This window comes from Sciurus vulgaris, assembly GCF_902686455.1.
Source record: "Sciurus vulgaris genome assembly, chromosome: 10".
Taxonomy (NCBI): Eukaryota; Metazoa; Chordata; class Mammalia; order Rodentia; family Sciuridae; genus Sciurus; species Sciurus vulgaris.
Window position 1 is genome coordinate 60,600,876 of NC_136470.1, and position 12,893 is coordinate 60,613,768.

The window sequence follows — 12,893 nt, forward strand, 5'->3', positions numbered from 1 at the left end:
GAACTTTTTAGTTCTCACAAATTTTATAAGTATGTAGATGATTTAAGATTTTTCTACATACAAGATCATTTCATTTGCAATTTGAGAATAGACATAGTCAATAGCAGAACTAAGTTCAAAATAACTCCTTACATTTATGATCAATTTATTAGCAAGGGTGTCAAAACAATTCAATGAGTGAAGAATGGTCATCAACAAATGGCACTTGAACAATGGATTAACCACATGCAAAAGGTTGAAATTAAATCTCTTGCACAATGCACAAAACAACTCAAAATAGATAACAGAAGTACAGATAAGAGTCAAACTATAGGGACTGGCGTGGGGGTGTAGCTCAATAGTAGAGTGCTTGCCTAGCACCTGTAGGCACTGAGTTTGATCTTCAGCACCACATAAAGATAAATAAATAAAATAAAGATATAAAAAATGAATAACAAAAAGAGTTAACACCATAAACTTTTAGAAGAAAACACAGGAGTACATTCTATATGGGTTACACAAAGCCTTCTTAATACATCAAAATACAAGTGGCAAAACTATAGATCAATTGTACTTCATGAAATTTAAATGCTGTGCTTCAAAGAATACTATCAAGAAAAGAAAAATACAAAATGGAAGAAACTATTTGCAAGTAGCATATCTGACTAGCGGCTTGTATGTAGAATATATAATAACCTCCTACAATTCAATAATAAGAGAATAATCCATTGTCTTAAAGGACAAAAACATTTCTCCTAAGAAGATAGACAAATGGCTAATAGATAATGAACAGTTACTTATACCATTAACCATTAGGAGGAGGAAAACAAAAGGCACCATGAAATGCCACATCCCACTCACTAGGAGGACTGTGATTTTAAAAACGAAAAAGAAAAGAGATAATAATGTCTTAAAACAATGTAGAGAACCCTCAAACACTGCTGGGCCAGGGGATATAAAACAGTGAAGTCACTGTGGAAAACAGCCAGAACATTCCTCAAAAGTTAAACATAGAATTACCATATGACCCAATAATACCTCTCTTAGGTAGGACTTGTGTCCTGAAGATATGAAGTACATGTTCACACAAAAACTTGATAGAGATACTCATAGCAGCATTTTTAACAATAGCCAAAAGGTAGAAAATACCCAAATATCCATCAACTGATAAATGTATAGATAAAATGTGATGGATCTTTACAACCAAATGTTACTTAGCAATAAAAGAAAATGAAAACTTATGCGTGCTACAACATGGACAAACCTTAAAAGCATTTTGCAAAATCAAAGAAGCCACTCATAAAATACCATATATAGTATGATTTTGGTATGTGACAAATCTTGAATACACAGATCTATAGAGACAGAAAGTACATTCACTGTGACCTAGGAGTGGGAGTTTGGGGGAAATGGGGAGGGAGTGTGACATAGTACAGCAGTACTTGTTTTGGAGTGATGAAATGTCTAAAATTGATTGTTGTTATGGTTACCCAACTCTGAATATACTAAAATACACTAATGTGTGTACTTAAATTGGTGAATTGTATGTTATGTGAACTAAACCTCCACAAAGATGTCATATTAAAATTCTTTTCCCAGTGTTACTCCTTTCATTCTAGACTAACAAAAATTTTACCCAAGGACTGAAGAACAAGGGTATTGTTCTTTGAAATAGAATCTGTCAAGCGTGTTTTGTTTACTTCTAGTTACTATTGATTGCCACTGCTGTAAACTTCTCAATTTTATGCTAAAAGTGAAACTATTCCTAACTTCTTTGTATCTTTCCTGTTCATTAGGATATTCATTATTACTTCAGAAAACTTTTATTAACAATTGGCTATGAAAAGGGTAAAATTAAAAGTTAAAACATTTTTTGGAATGATCATCAAAATTCTTAATTTGAAAATGGAAAATGAGAAAAGCACCATTTCACAAATTCAAAGGAGAAATTTATAGCACCTGTAAGTTCAGGACCAAGAAATTATATCTACATCTTTGAAACTGAATTAGAAACTGTTATTTCATAAAAGCAAAGCATTTCAGAGATAACTTTAGTTATAATTTTGAGGCATTTGCCAAGTAGACAAAAAATCCACCTAAAATATATTGGCCCAATGAATTGATCTCAAAGAAATCACAATAGGCAAATTGTTCAGAAAAATAGATCTTTGATTTCCTGTTTAAGGTGACAATCCATCATCCCTCATGATGTCGTTTTGTATGAAGGTATATTGCTTGCTTACCTACAGCAGGCTGCATCTTTGGAGTCAATCCATGAATGCTGTCTGGATTTAAATAGTGCTCTTTGATTTGTTTAAAATGAAACTGTCTCACCTGCATGATTTAGGCTTCAGGTCTATGTTTCATATTTTCCATGTTAGTTTGGTTCAGAATTTAGACAGGACAATGGGAATGAGTCATAAGCCACTACGTAGTTCTAAAAAGAATAGTTTGAAGTAAAAGTTGCAAATGTAGCATTAGCAAAAGGAAGGAAGGGAGGGAGGAAGAGTGGGAGGAGCAAGGAAGTGGGGGAAGGACAGACAGAAAGGGAAGACGGTTCTAGCTACCAGATCTGGCTAACATCCCACCCTCCTTCAAAATTCTAAAGTTTTAGTGATGGGAATTTGTTATGTTTCATTTATAGGACACTATTTTTGCTTCAGCTTGAAACTCTCACAGTTTACTAAGTTTTTGAGTGAGCTCTAATCATTCTAAATGGGATGGATGGAGAAACTCAGGACTGATCATTTGGACCAAGCTGTCACTGCAATGTTGTTTTGTCACACGTTTGGCTTATTCATCAGTATGTCTGGGTAGCTACTAAATTGCTTGTCTTTTGTCATCAGGGAATGAATTTCAGTAATATCAGTCACAAAATTCATGTTTCCTCTTACTTTGGTGCTCAAGATCTAATTACCCTTGGCTTTATCAAAACAAAGATTTCAAATCTGAGTTTTAATTCACCTGGAAAGAAGTATCAACTATAATGAATGATTTGGAAGTTTGTTGCCCTTTTACCTTGTGATGACTATGTAAGTTGTTATCTAAGTGTTTCCTTAAGGGTAGATTCATATGCAGGCAATTCTGGCCTGCTGGCATGATATTAGAACCCCCTTCCAAGTGCCAGTGGTAAGCATTGTTATCTCATCTCATGTCTCATAGGGGTTCATACAACTTATCATTTATGTGGCTGCTCCAGCTTGTGTTTAGGAAAGATAATTTTATCTCACTGGGGGGAAGAGTATTTTATAAGAACTATGGATTTTTAAAAGAGAGAGGAAGTAATAACAGTCCATGACACATTAACTCTTGCAGTAAATCAAGTGCTAGAGCTAAGACATTGGAGAAGAGAGAAAGCTAAATGTAGTGGTTTAAAAATGGTTAATTGTTCATTGCTATTCATTTTAGCTTATACCTGGAAGGGGTTCTGAAATTCAGATCCACTGAGATGAGGCTTTGAAAAGATGTGTATTTAATCAGATGAAGAAGGTTTGTATTCCAGCCCTGTCTTTGACTATTTCTCCTGGGCATTTTGTATTACTTCTCTAAACTCAATTTCCTCTCCTAGTTATAGTTATTTCATAGTATGGAATGAAGTGCAATGGGGTAACACAGCACTTGCACTCAACAAATTTTAGAAAGTGGTCAAGACGTGTTTGTTCCATCTTTGTGTAGAGTTTGTATGACATTTCCTGACTTTTCTGTAGTATCACAGGGGTTGGATTGCACCCTTGGTGCAGGGGACAGGTTGCAGAGCTACATCTTTTCAACAGATGTCAGTTCAATGCTGGAAAAGCACCTCTTTCTTTGCTCCTACTAGCAGTAATGTTCTCTTACTCTTTTCTAAGTGAAATTCTTGGTGAGTCCTGGTGTTATTTTTCTGATTGGAATTACATAACAAATACCTTTACTGGAGGTAGAAGGATTAAAGACTGACATGCAAGACTCTAAAACATTCTGACTAGAAAGGTGCACTAGTTTTTGGTAGTTATTTGTCTTATTTTCTTTCTCTGTTTTTTTTTTTTTTTTTTTTTTTTTTTCCGTAGAATTTCTAGCAAGAGAAAGTATGTACATACACTATGTGCTCATATACCTATATACAAGTCATTTGATTTCCATTAAGCACTTGTATAAACTCATGTAAACTGCTGTAAATTACCATGAATATGCAAAACTCTTTGTTTCCATCATGAACTGACTTAAACTAACCTAGAATATGCCTGTGGTCTGAAATCCTATTTCTATCAATTCTTCACTTCAGTCTACTTAGCACTTCTTAATCATTTGTCCTATAGCTCCCTGATATGGAACTATTCTAGGACTCCTTTCTTGGAATATCTTGTAAAACTCATGGGATCTATCTATTGTGTTGATTTCTGACTACAGACATCATATCAAAATGTTTTAGCATACTGTTCTTCTAAAACTTCCAAACTTTTGAATCTCTAGTGATTTACCTATTTATTTTGTGTCCAAACTTTCACTGCAAGTTGCATCCACAAACTGCAAGGCATTGACAATACTTTAAATACAGAACCAAACTCATCTTACTGCAATGCCATCCCAATTTCTGGTCTCTATTTCTTTCTCCTAACACACACTTACAAATATACCTTTTTCCTATTTATTCTTTTGTTTTCAACAGTTCTAGTAACTACCTGAAAATCCTAGAGGTTTACAGTAGAGTGATTTTTATCTATCATATTTAATTTTTGATTTTTACTTCAAATGTCTTTCTAGAATTAAAAAATAAGTATTACTCAGCTTTAAAGAAGAGTGAAATTCTGGCATTTGCTGGTAAATGGATAGAGTTAGAGAATATCACGCTAAGTGAAATAAGCCAAACGCTACAACTAATTAGAAAAAATAAAATAAAAAAATTTTTAACAAGGTAACTGAAATCACACACACACACGAATCAGTACTAGAGATCTTAAGGGTAAACTACTGTATTCACCTCTTCATAAACTCTTTCTTTTTTTTTTTTTTTTCCCTTCCCTCCCCCCCATTATGTGTCAACCTCCACTTATTAGCGATATCATTCGTCCTTTGGCTTTTTGAGATTGGCTTATCTCACTTAGCATGATATTCTCCAATTTCATCCATTTGCCTGCAAATGTCATAATTTTATCATTCTTTATGGCTGAGTAATATTCCATAGTATATATATACCACAGTTTCTTTATCCACTCATCAATTGAAGGGCATCTAGGTTGGTTCCACAGTCTGGCTATTGTGAATTGAGCAGCTATGAACATTGATGTGGCTGTATTTCTGTAGTATGCAGATTTTAAGTCCTTTGGGTATAGGCCAAGGAGTGGGATAGCTGGGTCAAATGGTGGTTCCATTCCAAGTTTTCTAAGGAATCTCCACACTGCTTTCCATAGCGGCTGCACTAATTTGCAGCCCCACCAGCAGTGTATGAGTGTACCTTTCTCCCCACATCCTCGCCAACACCTGTTGTTGCTCGTATTGTTGATAATCGCCATTCTAATTGGGGTGAGATGGAACCTTAGGGTGGTTTTGATTTGCATTTCTCTTATTACTAGAGATGTTGAACATTTTTCCATATGTTTGTTGATTGCTTGTAGATCTTCTTCTGTGAAGTGTCTATTCATTTCCTTAGCCCATTTGTTGACTGGACTGTTTGAATTCTTGGAGTAGAGTTTTTTGAGTTCTTTATAGATTCTGGAGATTAGTGCTCTATCTGAAGTATGATTGGCAAAGATATTCTCCCACTCTGTAGGCTCTTTCTTCGCATTGCTGATAGTTTCCTTTGCTGAGAGAAAGCTTTTTAGTTTGAATCTATCCCAGTGGTTGATTCTAGCTTTTATTTCTTGTGCTATGGGAGTCCTGTTAAGGAAGTCTGGTCCTAGACCAACAAGATGAAGATTTGGACCTACTTTTTCTTCTATAATCTGCAGGGTCTCTGGTCTGATTCCGAGGTCCTTAATCCATTTTGAGTTTAGTTTCGTGCATGGTGAGAGATATGGGTTTAGTTTCATTCTGTTGCATATGGATTTCCAATTCTCCCAGCACCATTTGTTGAAGAGGCTATCTTTTCTCCATTGCATATTTTTGGCCCCTTTGTCTAGTATGAGAAAATTGTATTTATTTGGGATTGTGTCCCTGTCCTCTATTCTGTACCATTGATCTACCTTTCTATTTTGGTACCAATACCATGCCGTTTTTGTTACTATTGCTTTGTAGTAGAGTTGAAGATCTGGTATTGCAATACCCCCTGTTTCACTCTTCCTGCTAAGGATTGCTTTAGCTATTCTGGGTTTCTTATTCTTCCAGATGAATTTCATAATTGCCTGCTCTATTTCTGTAAGGTACGTCATTGGGATTTTAATTGGAATTGCATTGAATTTGTATAGCACTTTAGGTAGTATGGCCATTTTGACAATATTAATTCTTCCTATCCAAGAACATGGAAGATCTTTCCATCTTCTAAGGTGTTCTTTAATTTCTTTCTTTAGTGTTGTATAGTTCTCATTGTAGAGGTCTTTCACCTCTTTTGTGAGATTGATTCCCAAGTATTTTATTTTTTTCGAGGCTATTGTGAATGGGGTAGTTTTCCTAATTTCTCTTTCTGAAGATTCATCACTTATGTATAAAAATGCGTTGGATTTATGGGCATTGATCTTGTAACCTGCTACTTTACTGAAATCACTTATGAGTTCTAAGAGTTTTCTGGTGGAATTTCCAGGTTCCTCTAAATATATAATCATGTCATCAGCGAACAGGGATAGTTTGAGTTCTTCTTTTCCAATTCGTATCCCTTTAATTTCTTTGGTTTGTCTAATTGCTCTGGCCAGAGTCTCAAGAACGATGTTGAATAGAAGTGGTGAAAGAGGGCATCCCTGCCTTGTTCCAGTTTTTAGGGGGAATGCTTTCAGTTTTTCACCATTTAGAATGATATTAGCCATGGGCTTAGCATAAATGGCCTTTACAATATTAAGGAATGTTCCCACTATCCCTATTTTTTCTAGTGTTTTGAGCATGAAGGGGTGCTGTATTTTATCAAATGCTTTTTCTGCATCTATTGAAATAATCATGTGATTCTTGACTTTAAGTCTATTAATATGGTGAATTACGTTTATTGATTTCCTGATGTTGAACCAACCTTGCATCCCTGGGATGAAACCCACTTGATCATGGTGCACTATCTTTTTAATATGTTTTTGTATGCGATTTGCTAAAATTTTGTTGAGAATTTTTGCGTCGATGTTCATTAAGGATATTGGTCTGAAATTTTCTTTCCTTGATGAGTCTCTGTCTGGTTTAGGTATCAGTGTGATATTGGCTTCATAGAATGAGTTTGGGAGGGTTCCCTCCTCTTCTATTTTATGGAATACTTTGAGAAGTATTGGAATGAGCTCTTCCTTAAAGGTTTTGTAGAACTCGGCTGAGAACCCATCTGGTCCCGGACTTTTCTTTGTTGGTAGGCTTTTGATGACTTCTTCTATTTCAGTACTTGAAATTGGTCTATTTAAATTGTTTATGTCCTCCTCATTCAGTTTAGGCAATTCATATGTCTCTAGAAACCTGCTGATGTCTTCGAAATTTTCTATTTTGTTGGAGTATAGATTTTCAAAATAGCTTCTAATTATGTTTTGTATTTCCATCCTGTCTGTAGTGATATTTCCTTGTTCATTCCGAATTTTAGTGATTTGGGTTTTCTCTCGTCTTCTCTTTGGTAGTGTGGCTAAAGGTTTATCAATTTTGTTTATTTTTTCGAAGAACCAACTATTTATTTTGTCATATTTTTGTATTGTTTCTTTTGTTTCAATTTCATTGATTTCAGCTCTGAGTTTAACAATTTCCTGTCTTCTACTACTTTTGGTGCTGTTCTGTTCTTCTTTTTCTAAGGCTTTGAGCTGTAGTGTTAGGTTGTTTATTTGTTGAGTTTTACTTCTTTTATTAAATGCGCTCCATGAAATAAATTTCCCTCTAAGTACTGCTTTCATAGTGTCCCAGAGGTTTTGATATGATGTTTCTTTGTTCTCATTTACCTCTAAGAATTTTTTAATTTCCTTCCTAATATCTTCTGTTATCCATTCATCATATAATAGCATATTGTTTAATCTCCAGATGTTGGAATAGTTTCTGTGTTTTACTCTTTCATTTATTTCTAACTTCAATCCATTATGATCTGATAGAATACATGCTAGTGTCTCTATCTTCTTGTATTTGCTAACATTAGCTTTGTGGCATAATATATGGTCTATTTTAGAGAAGGATCCATGTGCTGCTGAGAAGAAAGTGTATTCACTCTTGGTTGGATGGAATATTCTATAAATGTCCGTTAAGTCTAAATTATTGATTGTGTTGTTGAGATCTATGGTTTCTTTGCTCAATTTTTGTCTGGAAGATCTGTCCAGTGGTGAGAGCGGCGTGTTAAAATCACCTAGTATTATTGTGTTGTGGTCTATTTGGTTTCTGAAATTGAGAAGGATTTGTTTGACATACATAGATGAGCCACTGTTTGGGGCATAGATGTTTATGATTGTTATATCTTGCTGATTTATGCTTCCCTTAAGCAGTATGAAATGACCTTCTTTATCCCTTCTGACTAACTTTGGCTTGAAGTCCACATTATCGGAAATGAGGATGGATACTCCAGCTTTTTTGCTGAGTCCATGTGCATGGTATGTTTTTCCCCATCCTTTCACCTTTAATCTATGGGTATCTTTTTCTATGAGGTGAGTCTCTTGCAGGCAACATATTGTTGGATCTTTCTTTTTAATCCAGTCTGCCAGTCTATGTCTTTTGATTGATGAATTCAGGCCATTAACGTTCAGGGTTATTATAGAGAAATGATTTGGTTTCCCGGTCATTTGGTTCATTTTTAAAATTTTGTTTATTTATTTGTTTGACACAACTTGTTTCCTCCTTTATTTGACAATTCCTTTAGGATAATTCCTCCCTTTGCTGATTTGCTTCTTTGTTTTTCATCTCTTCCTCATGGAATATTTTGTTGAGAATGTTCTGTAATGCTGGCTTTCTTTTTGTAAATTCTTTTAGCTTTTGTTTATCATGGAAGGATTTTATTTCATCGTCAAATTTGAAGGTAAGTTTTGCTGGGTATAAGATTCTTGGTTGGCATCCATTTTCTTTCAGGGCTTGAAAAATGTTGTTCCAGGACCTTCTAGCTTTTAGGGTCTGGATTGAAAAATCTGCTGATATGCGTATTGGTTTCCCCCTGAATGTAATTTGGTTCTTTTCTCTCACAGCCTTTAAAATTCTGTCTTTATTTTGTATGTTAGGTATTTTCATTATAATGTGCCTTGGTGTGGGTCTGTTGTAATTTTGTGTATTTGGAGTCCTGTAAGCCTCTTGAACTTGATTTTCCATTTCATTCTTCAGATTTGGGAAATTTTCTGATATTATTTCATTGAATAGGTTGTTCATTCCTTTGGCTTGTTTCTCTAGGCCTTCCTCAATCCCAATAATTCTTCAATTTGGCCTTTTCATGATATCCCACAGTTCTTGTAGATTCTGTTCATGATTTCTTACCATCTTCTCTGTTTGTTCAGCTTTGTTTTCAAGGTTAAATATTTTGTCTTCAATGTCTGAGGTTCTGTCTTCCAGGTGTTCTATCCTATTGGATATGCTTTCTATGGAGTTCTTAATTTGGTTTATTGTTTCCTTCATGTCAAGGATTTCTGTTTGGTTTTTTTTTCAATATCTCTAACTCTTTATTGAAATGATCTTTTGCTTCCTGTATTTGCTCTTTTAACTGTCGATTGGTGCGATCAATCAATGCTTGCATTTGCTCTTTCATCTCATCATTCAATGCTTGCATTTGCTCTTTCATCTCCTCGTTTGCTTCTCTGATCATTTTAATTATGTACATTCTGAACTCCTTTTCTGTCATTTCTTCTGCCATGCTGTCATTGGGTTTTATTGATGTAACATCTAGATTTGTTTGCAGCATTTTCTTTCCTTGTTTTCTCATGTTGTTCAGATATCAGTGGACCGCTGAGATATTGCAGATTTCCTCTGTTGATTTACAATGACCCTGAAGATTTCTATATATATCCCCTCTTAGCCTTCAGTAGGCTGAAGTCTTGGAGGAGGTTGATAATGCGGTGCTCCACAAGGAAGCTGCCTCTCTAGGAGTGGTGGCCTTCAGGTGGGGTATATTCCCTGCTAGTGGGCAGAGGTGCCTCCACTTGTTGACCAATGGTCATCCAAAGGGGACCTAGGCTGTGGGCTGAGGCAAGGCCTGTTTGGGCCTGAGCCTCTGGTTTTACCGTCCTTGTGGGAAACCTCACCCAGCAGGGAAGACTCACCCGGTGGGGAGGTCTCGCTGGTCAGTTTCCTCCTAGAGGTTCCCCTCAATTTACAGCTACTGCCTGGGCTGGGCTGCCTTCCTCTGCAAAGTTTCCAGGGGCCCGGCCCTACCTCCTGGGCCTGGGAGCCTCACCCTTCGCAGATGAATCTCCTTAGGCTGCCCCTCCTCAGAGAATTTGCCCATAGGCCTGGAACCTTCGCTCCGCCCTAAGCCTGTCTCTGTGCGGCTCTTCCACCCAGAAGCCTCCTAGATCCTGGGACCCTGTTCTGCACCTAATCGCCTGGCTGCGTGGCCCCTCCTCTGAGCAGCCACCTGTGGCCCCGAATAATCGCTCTGAGTCCCAGAGACCCGCCACAGGCCTCTTCCTCCAGACAGCCGCCCAGTATGCCGGTGCGGTCACTAGGAGTCCAAGAAACTCACTTCGTGCCTCCTCCTCCCACCAACCACCCGTAGCCCGGGGCAATCAATCACTCCGAGTCGAAGTGACCCTGCCCGTTCCTCCTCCTTCTCCAGATAACCCCCCGGGTGTTCAGGAGCAGTCCCTCTGAGTGACTCTGAATCCACGTGACCCGCTGCACGGGTCCTCTGGGCAACCGCCCGGAGCTCTGGTGTGGTCCCTCAAGACCAAGCGTCCCACCACGCTTCTCCTCCAGGCAGCCCCCCTGTGTTCAGGAGCTGTCACTTTAAGACCAAACAACTCACCACTCGCCTTCTCCTCTGAGCAGCCGCCTGGAGCGCTAATGCAGTCACTGCGAGTCCAAAGGACCCGCCGCGCTCCTTCTCCTCCTTCTCCTACTCCTCCGGGCAGGCCCCGGGGTTCAGAAGTGGTCAGGGTCCAAACAGCTCGCCACGCAGCCCCTTCTCTGGCAACCGCCTGTAGTTCCCGTATAGTCACCCGAATGCAAGCAGCTGCTCCTCTTCCTCCTTGTCCTCAGGGCAGGCCCCGGGGTTCAGAAGCGTCGTTCTGATTCCAAACAGCTCGCTGCGCGGCTTCTCCTCTGGCAACCGCCTGCAGCTCTGGCGCAGTCTCTCCGAATCCAAGTGGCCACGCTCCTCTCCTCCTCCTCAGGGCAGGCCCCGGTGTCCTGAGTCCACACAGTTCTCCCCGCCACTCCTCCCCCGGGCAGCCGCCGGAGCCCCAGTGGCTGCTCCGAGCCCCAGCGCTGTGCCGAGCGGCCTCCTCTATGGCGCTCCAGCGGGGGGAGGGGCGTCTCGCCGGCAGTTCTACTTCACAAAGTTTCCTGCGTTCCGGGACCCCCGTCCCATCCGGGATGCCCCCCCAGGGGGTGAGAGTCACCCGGCTACTTTGAGTTGGTCCCAAGCGTCTCAATATCTCCTCTCTTGAATCCTGAGTTCTGGAGCAACATGTAATGCAGCCACCCTCTAGGCCACCATCTTGAAAACCCTTCATAAACTCTTTATCAGAATCTATTTAGTAATTGCCCACACAACTCATTTGGCTTTTAAAATAATTAGTCTAAAATTGCCATACTTTGTTTACATATCTACTCTTCAGAAAATTGATGTTAAACTCTTATGTAGTATTGTTTATGACTTGAGTTCACTGAAATCTTTCAGGTCAAATGGCACTCCATGTCCACAGAAAATCATACATTGCTTCTCACACATAGATGATTACTATGACACATTTCTTTACATTTTTGGATTGGATTGGTCTCAAAGTATAATTATTAAGCAACAAATTTCTTTCTAGTATGTGATCTGGCAACCAAATTCAGTGCTGTGGCTGCTTTAGTAGTATTACTTCAGATATTTCATATATTTTACGTTTTAATCAATTTTCATATTTTCTCTTCTTTATATATCTTTCTTACTAAACAACAAGTTAAATATCATAGGCAGTTTATCATGTCATTTTAACATTTCAAGCAGAAAAGTGGGCCTATAAATTGAAACAAAAGTGTCAAATGATACTCTGCTAATTCCTTGGGTTGGTTAGTGTTTGTTTTTCTCAATTCCTGTTGAGGACTTAACATAACTTGTATCCTTTTCACTGCTTGTGTCTTTCAGAATACTGACATAGAACAGGAAATGAATCAAAGTTTGTTGAATACAGGAGTAAATGAACAAATAAACTCAAATTCCATTCATATATCTAGAACAAGCATAATAGATTCTTCAAAAAATTAACCAACATGGTGAATTTTTCACTTGTGGATGAGTTTTAGAATTTTAATTCATTCAGAATGAAAGAAATGTATTCACTTGGGGAGAAATTAATCTTCCTCATATAGGTAGGTATTAATTTTCACTGTTAGTAGTTCACAAAAACAGTCATAGCAAATTTTAATATCCCTAGTCTTTTAAGAGTCGTGATCTCTTCATGGCACTACCTTTTAGGATCCACTACAAAGCTCAAAGTGGTAGGCTCCAGATTGTTTTAACACTGCAGCAGTCATCTTTATGGTCTCTTTGGATGAATGGTGAATTCCTCACAATTATTATCTCCACTGCTGAGAACTGCATATTCTTTCTTGATTGTACCAGTGAATTGCAAAATGCATCTGAATCAAGAAAACAATTATTTCAAGTGATGCTTCAATCTGCAGATTTCATTTTACACATCTCCCCAGTGCATTAAGCATGTGAA